The sequence below is a fragment of the Moschus berezovskii genome, chromosome 6 (assembly GCF_049115385.1).
Source record: "Moschus berezovskii isolate FMDL1 chromosome 6, NW_MosBer_1.0, whole genome shotgun sequence".
Classification (NCBI taxonomy): domain Eukaryota; kingdom Metazoa; phylum Chordata; class Mammalia; order Artiodactyla; family Moschidae; genus Moschus; species Moschus berezovskii.
The window spans coordinates 82,899,231-82,910,585 of NC_142465.1; positions in this window are offsets into that span (position 1 = coordinate 82,899,231).

Below are 11,355 nucleotides of genomic sequence, written 5' to 3' on the forward strand. Positions count from 1 at the left end.
CCATTCATTATTGTGCAGTTTAAGTGTTTTTTCTGAAACTTTCATTCCATAGTCCAAAAAAAAAGGATTCCTACAAGATAAGCTAAGTAGATAAGCCAAAGAAACAGACTGTAAGCCCTGAGAAGCAAACCTGGACTTTCTTTGCTATTGTTTGCTGTTGATTATTTATTTATTTATTTTTGTCTCAGGGCAAAATCTTAGTTCCTTGATCAGGGATTGAACCTGTGCTCCCTGCAGTGGAAGCCTGGAGTCTTAACCACAGGACAGCCAGGGAAGTCCCTTTTGTTCTTTTTAATTGAGAGAAAGAATTGTCTCTCTTTTATCAAAATTGACCTAAATGCAACCAAGCAGACCTGTCAATTGTTTGGTAACAACTGCCAAAGCCTTTGACTGTGTGGATCACAATAGACTGTGGAAAATTCTGAAAGAGATGGGAATACCAGACCACCTGACCTGCCTCTTGAGAAACCTGTATGCAACTCAGGAAGCAACAGTTAGAACTGGACATGGCACAACAGACTGGTTCCAAATAGGAAAAGGAGAATGTCAAAGTTGTATATTGTAACCCTGCTTATTTAACTTATATGCAGAGTACATCATGAGGAACGCTGGGCTGGAAAAAGCACAAGCTGGAATCAAGATTGCTGGGAGAAATATCAATAACCTCAGATATGCAAATGACACCATCCTTATGGCAGAAAGTGAAGAGGAACTCAAAAGCCTCTTGATGAAAGTGAAAGAGGAGAGTGAAAAGGTTGGCTTGAAGCTCAACATTCAGAAAACAAAGATCATAGCATCTGGTTCCATCACTTCATGGGAAATAGATGAGGAAAGAGTGGAAACAGTGTCAGACTTTATTTTTGGGGGTTCCAAAATCACTGTGGATGCTGATTAAAGCCATGAAATTAAAAGACACTTACTCCTTGGAAGAAAGGTTATGACCAACCTGGATAGTGTATTAAAAAGCAGAGACATTACTTTGCCAACAGAGGTCTGTCTAGTCAAGGCTATGGTTTTTCCAGTGTCATGTATGGATGTGAGAGTTGGACTGTGAAGAAAGCTGAGTGCCAAAGAATGGATGCTTTTGAACTGTGGTGCTGGAGAAGACTCTTGAGAGTCCCTTGGACTGCAAGGAGATCCAACCAGTCCATTCTAAAGGAGATCAATCCTGGGTGTTCATTGGAAGGACTGATGCTAAAGCTGAAACTCCAATACTTTGGCCACCTCATGCGACGAGTTGACTCACTGGAAAAGACTCTGATGCTGGGAGAGATTGGGAATGGGAGGAGAAGGGGACGACAAAGAATGAGATGGCTGGATGGCATCACTGACTCGATGGACATGAGTTTGAGTGAACTCCGGGAGTTGGTGATGGACAGGGAGTCCTGGCGTGCTGCGATTCATGGGGTCGCAAAGAGTCGGACACGACTGAGCGACTGAACTGAACTGAACTGAGCTATCATCTGACCTTGTGATTTTTGTCTTTAAATATCTGCCTACATCTTTGTACACATTGCAATTCCCTAATAACTGGACACTCTTGCAAGTAAAATATATATATATATATATATATATATCTCCAATCTCAAATTTGTCTTTAAAGGTTTTTTTGAACAAGTTATTTAAGTATACTTATTAGCTGTGTGCCCTTGGGCACATTATTAAAACTTCCTAATGAAGGGGATCAGGATACGCCACTGTGGCACAGGAATTGTTTTGAGTGAAAGAGATCTGAGTTTCTGAAATCTCTTATCTGCCTAAAGCAGACTCTCCCCAAAGAACTCAATTGTCATAAAACCCCTCCTTGAGAACACCCTTAATCTTCTTGGACTTGAAAAATAGACACCACACCCAAACAGACATTGGCTCAAGATTATCATATCTCTTATCTATTCTCCTAGAAAACCACTTATCTTTCCAAAATGTCATTCCTATAAGTTCCCTTTCTCTCTTTCCCTGTCACCTATGATGGAATAAAATGTATGCTTTTTAAGGCAGGACAAGAAAATTTAAGCATAACACATGCCCTCCCGGACAGGGCTCTCCCTAATGTGCAATGTGGTTCTTCATTATACATTAACCAGACCTCCTCAAACACAGAAATGTCTGCTCAACCATAAAGTTGGTTTTTCCCTTCTTCTGACGCCAGCAATGTGACTCCTTAGAAGATAACATTCCTTTCCTAATCCTGTAAGGGGTCATGGTGACCTGCTGCTCCCTTCCTACGTGTAGGTCTGGACTTCATATCTCTGCTCAACTGTAAAATGTCAGTGTACCAGTTTGATGAACGATCCTTTGTCTCAAAAATGTATATAATGTGCTTTTGACTTCCAACCAAAGGGAACAGTCTGCAGAGTTATCTGACTGTCTCTAGTGTTATAGCCTTCAGGTTGGCTAGGAAAAAAAAAGGCTCTATTTCTTCTTTAGATTGACTATTGATTAATTTTTCATCAACACCAACTGAGTTAGATATATAAACACAAAAATTTAACCATTCCTTATGAGCTACTCATCACTGAATTCTCCTGTGTGTATGGTATGTGTTGCATATGTAAACTCGGGTCTTTTTCCTCCTGTAATCTGTCTTTTGTCAGTTTAACTTGCAGATCCCAGACAGTGAACATAAGAAGGTAAAGAAAAGCTCTACCTCCCCTACACTAAGTATCAGTTTTCTCATCTGTAAAATAATGATGATGATAATAACAATGTATTGAGAGGATTTAATGAGATAGAAAGTAAAGTGCTTGGTACAGTTCCTGACATATCGTGAACAGTGTGATTATCATTATTGAAACTATGGGGTTAGTGTTGGTATTAATAAGACACAAGACTGGAAGATGAAGATCGGGTTTTCAGTGAAGAGTGACAGGATCAGATTTGAGTTTTAGAAAACAGTTTTAAACTGTGGGTATCAAAGAGAGAGGTTAGACTGAAGGAGACATCAGTTGAAGAACCTGGTGGTAACCCAAGCAAGAAGTAATGAAGGCATGGGAAGAAATGCACACATCTAAGTGTGACTCAGCAAAAGCCATTGGCAGGACTTGGAGACCAATTAAATATGCTTGCTTAACCTGTGCTTAGTCACTCAGTCGTGTCTGACTTTGTAACCCCATGGACTGCACCCCACCAGACTCCTCTCTCCATGGGATTCTGCAGAAAAGATACTGAAGTGGGTTGCCATTCCCTTCTCCAGGGGATCGTCCCAACCCAGTGATCAAACCCAAGTCTCCCGAATTGCAGGCAGATTCTTTACTGTCTGAGCCACCATGGTTAAGCTAGCTATGCTTAACCATAATGATAGACAATCTAAGGACAAGATGTCATTTTTTTCTTTATCAGCTTGGCCTGGGCTCTTAATCACCATGCTATCTGATCTCATTCTTCCCTGTTTGAAATCCTGTCTGACTTCCCAAGCAGTCAATATCAGAGCCAAATTCCTGACCACAGCTTCCTAAGCTCTTAGTAATCAGTCCCTGCTTACCCATCTTGCCTTTAGAAAACTCTTTCTCTCCTACAGTTTGTTTTCTTGTAGCAAGCCCTTGTCCTCTACTTCATGCCTTTCTTCCAGCAAAGTTACTAGGCCCATCACACATACATCCCCTCCTCACTGTCCCTAAACACCTCCTCATTTTTCAGAATGCAGCTCAGAGTTAAAGCTCTCAGAAACCGTCCCCAACACACACACTGATCTTGACATTTCATTGGCTTCCTATGGGCGTATCTAGCAAGAATACCATGCAAACTGTCATTGTCTGGCTCCTCTACTGGACTTAGAGGAAGACCATTTCATTCCTCTTTTATCTTCTGCCACAGTTAAGACACTCAATAAATTCTGTTAAGTGAAAGAAAAAGCAAATAAAGGAGAAAATTAACAAATATTACATATCAGTATCTCATTTCCAAATTTTATTTTTAACAGATTTTTTGAGGTAGAATTGACATACAATAAATTTCACAAATTCCAAGTGTGTACTCTGATGTCTTGCTATGAAATTGTCCCCAGAATCAAGAGACTGAACATCGTCAGTGCCTTCTGTTATCCCTTCCTCTTGCCTTTCCCTACATCCTCTCCATCCCCAGGTGGACTCTGATCTGCTTTCTGTCGGTATAGATTAGCTTGCATTTTCTAGATATTTATGTAAATTCAGTTTTACAGTATGTACTCTTTTTTTTGTCTTTTTTTCACTCATCATAATTATTTTGAGATTCATCTATGCTATTTCATGCATCAATTATTCATTCCTTTTCACTGCAAAGTATTCTTCCATTGCATGTATGTATTGTTGCTGCTGTGTTGTTCAGTTGCTAAGTTGTGTTCAACTCTTTGCAACCCCATGGACTACAGCACACTGAGCTTCCCTGCCCTTGACTATCTCCCAGAGTTTGCTCAGACTCATGTCCATTGAGTTGGTGATGCCAGTCAACCATCTCATCCTCTGTCTCCCCCTTATCCTCCTTCCTTCAACCTTTCCCAGCATCAAGGTCTTTTCCAATGAGTCGGTTCTTCCCATCAGGTGGCCAAAGTATTGGAGCTTCCTTCTAATGAAGATTCAGGGTGATTTCCTCTAGGATTGACTGAGTTCAAGGAACTCTCGAGAGTCTTCTCCAGCACAATTCAAAGCATCAATACTTCAGTGCTCAGCATTCTTTATGGTCCAACTCTTGCATCCTACATGACTACTGGAAAAGCCAGTATGTATGAATAATATGTGCTTATTCATTTATTTGTTGATGAATATCTGGGGGATTTTGTTTGTTTACTACTACAAACAAAACTGCTTCAAACTCTTGTGCACTAGTCTTTGTATGTGCTCAGTCGCTTCAGTCACGTCTGACTTCATGCAACCCCATAGAATCCGTGGGATTCTCCAGGCAAGAACTGGAGTGGGTTGCCATTTCCTTCTCAAGGGGATCTTCCTGACCCAGGGATCGAACTTGCCTCTCTTACATCTCCTGCATTAGCAGCCGGGTTCTTTACCACTAGCATCACCTTCAGAGCCCCAAGTCTTTTACAGACATATGCTCTTTTTTTCATTGGGCAAATACTAGGAGTGAAATGGCTAAGTCACATGGTGGTGTGATTAACTGCAAACCTTTCCTAAAAAGGTTGTCATTTTACATTTCAATCATCAGAGAATGAAAACCCCAGTCTTTCAAAGAGATGAGAAAAATAATTTCATTTTTCTGAGTTGCTTCAGTTCAGTTCAGTCACTCAGTCGTGTCCGACTTTTTGTGACCCCATGGACTACAGCACACCAGGCCTCCCTGTCCATCACCAGCTCCTGGTGTTTACTCAAACTCATGTCCATTGAGTCAGTGATGCCATCCAACCATCTCATCCTCTGTCGTCCCCTTCTCTCGCCTTCAATCTTTCCCAGCATTGGGGTCTTTTCAAATGAGTCAGCTCTTCGCATCAGGTGGCCAAAGTGTTGCTACCTATTCGTTTTACAATATGAAAACACCACTCACACCAAGAGTCAGAACATTTAGAAAAAACCTGAGTTGAGGATATCCACAGTAAGTTCCTGCTTTGCTTTCTGCAGGGCACTTTTTAAAATAACAACTTAGGGGAAAGCCTGATGAAAGTTAGCAACCTCTGCCCAACCACCTTGAGTAACAGGTGCTTGCTACCCTGCTCTCCACTTCCTACTTGCCTAGCTCTCCTTTCCCACAGCTCAGTGTACCCCGTTTGCTTCTAGGATCTGTAAGTAATAATAAATCTTGTGATTCTACTTCCTTTGTGTGTGTATATTGAAACTGCATCTTCACTTAACATGACCCATGGGCTTCACTTCCCCAAAGTGGGAGCTTATTTGCTGATGGAGCTACATGCTGATCCTGAGTGACTTTTGCCCCTTCATCATTCAAGTCATAATCTACATATTCTTATATATGTGCATGTGTGCTTAGTAACTCAGTCATGTCCAACTCTTTGTGACCCAATGGACTGCAGCCCACCAGGCTCCTCTGTCCATGGGGATTCTCCAGGCAAGAATACTGGAGTAGGTTGCCATGCCCTCCTCCAGGGGATCTTCCCAACCCAGGGATCAAGCCTAGGTCTCCCACATTACAGGTGGATTCTTTACTGACTGAGCCACCAGAGAAACCTACTCTTATATGTACATATAATTTATTTTTAGCTGCACTTGATCTTTGTTGCTGCATGGACTTTCCTCTATTTGCTACTAGTGGGCACTATTCTCTAGTTTTGGTGCACAGGCTTCTCATTGTGATGGCTTCTCTTATTGCAGAGTACAGGCTCTAGGGCAAACAGGCTCAGTAGTTGCGGATCCAAGGCAATAGTGTACACACTTAATAATTGTGGTGCACAGACCCAGTTGCTCTGTAGCATGTGAAATCTTCCTGGACCAGGGATAGAACCTGTGTCTCCTATATTGGCACTAGATTCTTTACTACTGGGCCAACAGGGAAGCCCTCTACATAGACTTAACTCAATACACAAGCTCTGGCTTCTCAACACATTTCACATCCTCATCCACACTTCTTTCTTTCTGATTATAGAGATCCTAGCAGGCATGAAGTGCTAGTTCATCATGGTTTTGATTTTCATTTCCTCAAAGACTAACATTGTCTCAGAATCCAAATTGTGGCATTATTTTTCTGATATTTCATAATTTAGGCACATTAAAAATAGGCATTTTTTATCTATGTTTTTCCTCAGTGCTGGAAGAATAGTTCAATAAAACTAGTGGAATTATCTGGAATTATGAGAGAAAAATAACTTATTTTAGAGAATTTATTTATAAATATAACACAATTGGCAGATGTTTATAAATACTAATCTAAATAAATTTGTAAATATAGTTATTTTTAAATTGTTATTTATTTATTTATTTTGGGCTGCACTTGGTCTTTGTTGCTGTGTATGGGCTTTCTCTAGTTGCTGTGAGGTGGGGTTTACATTGCACGGGCTCCTCATTGCTGTGGCTTCTCTTGCTGTGGAGCACAGGCTCCTGAGTACAGGCTCAGTATTTAGTTACTCCCCAGCATGTGGGATCTTCCCTGACCAGGGATTGAACCTGTGTCCCCTGCATTGGCAGGTAGATTCTTAACCACTGGACCATCAGGTAAATGCTTGTAAATATATTTCTAATAAAATATTTACTTCAATCAGCCTTGACATGTGAACAACAGATAAATTGTACTCAGAAAAGTATGATTTGCCTCTGCCATCCCAGAATGTGTTTCTTGCCAGACTTTTAAATGAAGTTTGAGTCCAGCAATCACACTCCTGGGCATACACACTGAGGAAACCAGAATTGAAAGAGACACATGTACTCCAATGTTCATCGCAGCACTGTTTATAATAGCCAGGACATGGAAGCAACCTAGATGTCCATCTGCAGACGAATGGATAAGAAAGCTTTGGTACAAACACACAATGGAGTATTATTCAGCCATTAAGAAGAATACGTTTGAATCAGTTCTAATGAGGTGGGTGAAACTGGAGCCTATTATACAGAGTGAAGTAAGCCAGAAAGAAAAACACCAATACAGTATACTAATGCATATATATGGAATTTAGAAAGATGGCAATGATAACCCTGTATATGAGACAGCAAAAGAGACACAGATGTATAGAACAGTCTTTGGGACTGAGGGAGAGGGCGAGGGTGGGATGACTTGGGAGAATGGCATTGAAACATGTATATTATCATATGTGAAACAAATCACCAGTCCAGGTTCAATGCATGATACAGGATGCTCGGGGCTGGTGCACAGGGATGACCCAGAGGGAGGATAAAGGGAGGAGGGAGGTGGGAGTGGGGTTCAGGAAGGGGAACTCATGTACACCTGGGGCGGATTCATGTCGATGTATGGCAAAACCAACCAATATAATATTGTAAAATAATTAGCCTCCAATAAAAAAGAAAAACAAATAAATAAATGAAGTTTGAGGTTTTGGATTTTCTAGAGCTTTGGCTTCCTCTTTTCTCCCTCAAACTGCCCTTGCAAAAAGTCTATAGCACCATGTCTTTTTTAGGCTTCCTTTACTCAGTTCCTTATCTGCATTTGCAGTCTTCGGTTGGTCACTTGGCAAGCTTTTATTTATTTAATTTTATTTTTTTGGCTGCACCTCACAGCACATGAGATCTTATTACCTTGATCAGGGATCAAACCCATACCCCTTGCAGTAGGGGCACAGAGTCTTAATCACAGGACCACCAGGGCAATCTCTAGACAAACTTTGAACACCTGTCACTAAATCTTGCCTAAAAATCCTCACATCTGGCCCTTTAAGACCAGTCTGTTATAAAAAACGATTGTGGGCCCACAGAGATGGGAAATCCTCTAACCAACTAAATACATAGTGCCATCTAGTGGTAATTTAGGTGTCTCTGAGCAAAAATGGTAAAAATTTAAAATACACAAGATTCTCACCCACAATTTGACCACACACTGGTATACATGTTTAGTTGTAAGATGCAGCAGAAATACTTATCACTGATTAAAGTTAAGGCCTGCTGCTACTGCTAAGTCACTTCAGTCGTGTCCGACTCTGTGTGACCCCATAGACGGCAGCCCACCAGGCTCTCCCGTCCCTGGGATTCTCCAGGCAAGAACACTGGAGTGGGTTGCCATTTCCTTCTCCAGGCCTAAAATTTATGAAAGAATTGGTATCACTCATGATTCTATCTCTGTCTCACACAAACACACGCACACACACTCCACAACTAACCCATCAAGAAATCTTAGGCTTTACCTTCAAAATTTACTAGAATCTGAGCTCTCTTCACCACATGCAGTGCTTCCCTCCAGTACAGCCACTGTCAGGTGATCATTGTGACGGTCTCTGAACCAACCCCTAGATTTCCGCCCTTCTCCCAGTGGTCTATTAACAACAAAAAAGCTAAAAGTGATCCTTTGAGAAGGAAGTGAAGTTATCAGTTCACTGGAGCCCTCTGACAATGCCCTCTTGTTCCTTCCCATCATGTCCAGCCCAGCTCCTTCTCTGACTTCCGCTCCGACTGCTTTCCCCCGTTTTGACGACCTTTCATACACACTCGACCAACTTCTGCTGTTCTGTTTTATGTTTGGCAATGGTGTGCGGCTTTGTGAAGTCTGTTTTTGTTTAATTACTTTTTTAATTTGTTTTTGGTTATCCTGAGTCTTCGTTGCTGTATGAGCTACTCGAGTTGCGGTGCACTAGCTTCTCACTGCCGGAGAAGGCAACGGCAAGCCACTCCAGTACTCTTGCCTAGAAAATCCCATGGATGGAGGAGCCTGGTAGGCTGCAGTCCGTGGGGTCGCTAAGGGTCGGACACGACTGAGCGACTTCACTTTCACTTTTCACTTTCACACATTGGAGAAGGAAATGGCAACCCACTCCAGTGTTCTTGCCTGGAGAATCCCAGGGACGGGGGAGCCTGGTGGGCTTCCATCTATGGGGTCGCACAGAGTCGGACACGACTGAAGTGACTTAGCAGCAGCAGCAGTTTCTCACTGCAGTAACTTCTCTTGTTGCAGAGCATGGGCTCTAGGGCATGTGGGCTTCAGTAGTTGCGGCTCCCCCACTCTAGAGCACAGGCTCAGCTGTGGTGGCACAGGGATTTAGTTGCTCCACGGTGTGTGGGATCTTCCCAGATTGAACCCATGTCTTCTGCATTCACAGGCAGATTCTTTACTACTGAGCCACCAGGGAAGCCCAGCTTGTGAGATTTTAGTTCCCCAACCAGGGATTGAACCCCATCCCTTGGCATGAAAGCATGTAATCCTAACCACTGGATGGTCAGGGAGTTCCTTCAACAATTGTGTTTTGTTTTTGGCTGTGCTGGGTGTTCTTCGGTGCAGGTGGGCTTTTCTCTAGTTGTGGTGTGCGGACTTCTCTTTACTGTGGCTTCTCTTGTAGCAAAGCATGGGCTCTAGAGCTCTCAGGCTTCAGTAGTTGTGTCATGTGGGCTCTAGAGCAAGGGCTCAATAGTTGCGGCACATACGTTTTGTTGCCCCAAGGCATGTGGAATCTTCCCAGACCAGGGATCAAACTTGTGTCTCCTGCATTGGCAAGCAAATTCTTAACCACTGGACCACCAGTGAAGTCTCGATTAACTTTACCTGTTCTAGAGTTTCACATAAATGAAATTACACAGTTTTTTGTATCTGAGCTTCTTTTGCTCAGCATAATGTTTTTGAGATTCAGCTACACTGTTGCTTGTATTGTTGTATCGATCCTTCACGCCTTTTTCTTGTTCAGTAGCATTCCACTTGGAGAAGGAAATGGCAACCCACTCCACTGTTCTTGCCTGGAGAATCCCAGGGACGGGGGAGCCTGGTGGACTTTCGTCTGTGGAGTCGCACAGAGTCGGACATGACTGAAGCGACTTAGCAGCAGCAGCAGCATTCCACTATGTGAACATAATTCAGTTTGTTTACTTCTTTTTCCGATTATTGACAATTGTATTCTTTCCAGTTTGAGGCCATTATTAATACAGTATCTATGAATATTATTCTGGAATTCTTCTTGTGGGCATATATTTTAGTTTCTCTTGGGTAAATATCTAGAAGGGAATTACTGGACTATAGGATAGGTATATGTTTAACTTTATAAGAAACTACCAAACAGTTTTCCAAAATGGTTATAACATTTTAAGATTCTCACCAGCTGTAAGAGGTCTACATCATGGACTGTGGTCCATTTCAATTTTAGCCATTCTACTGGCAGTAGGGTAATATTTCATTGTGGTTTTTAACTTGTGGTTTTCTGTAACTTAGTTTCCACATGCTTATTGAAGGCTGGGATTTTGTCCATTTTATTTATTGCTCTATTCCCTGACCATTAGTGTAAGATGGAACTCACATTAGAAGATAAATAAATATCTACCACAGTGCTGGAGAAGACTCTTGAGAGTCCCTTATACTGCAAGGAGATCCAACCAGTCCATTCTAGAGGAGATCAATCCTGGATGTTCATTGGAGGGACTGATGCTAAAGCTGAAACTGCAATACTTTGGCCACCTCATGCGACGAGTTGACTCACTGGAAAAGACTCTGATGCTGGGAAAGGTTGGGGGCGGGAGGAGAAGGGGACGACGGAGAATGAGATGGCTGGATGGCATCACCGACTCTGTGGACATGAGTTTGAGTGTACTCCGGGAGTTGGTGATGGACAGGGAGGCCTGGCGTGCTGTAGTTCATGGGGTCGCGGAGAGTCGGACACGACTGAGCGACTGAACTGAACTGAACTGAACCACAGTGCTTTAGTTCCCAAAAAGATTGTTTAAATTTTTTAAAATTATTTTATGCCTATGGTGGTGGGAAATGTGAGAACTATTAATAAAATGAAAGGGCTTCTCCCATGGCTCAGTGGTGAAGAATCCACCTGCAATGTAGGAGATG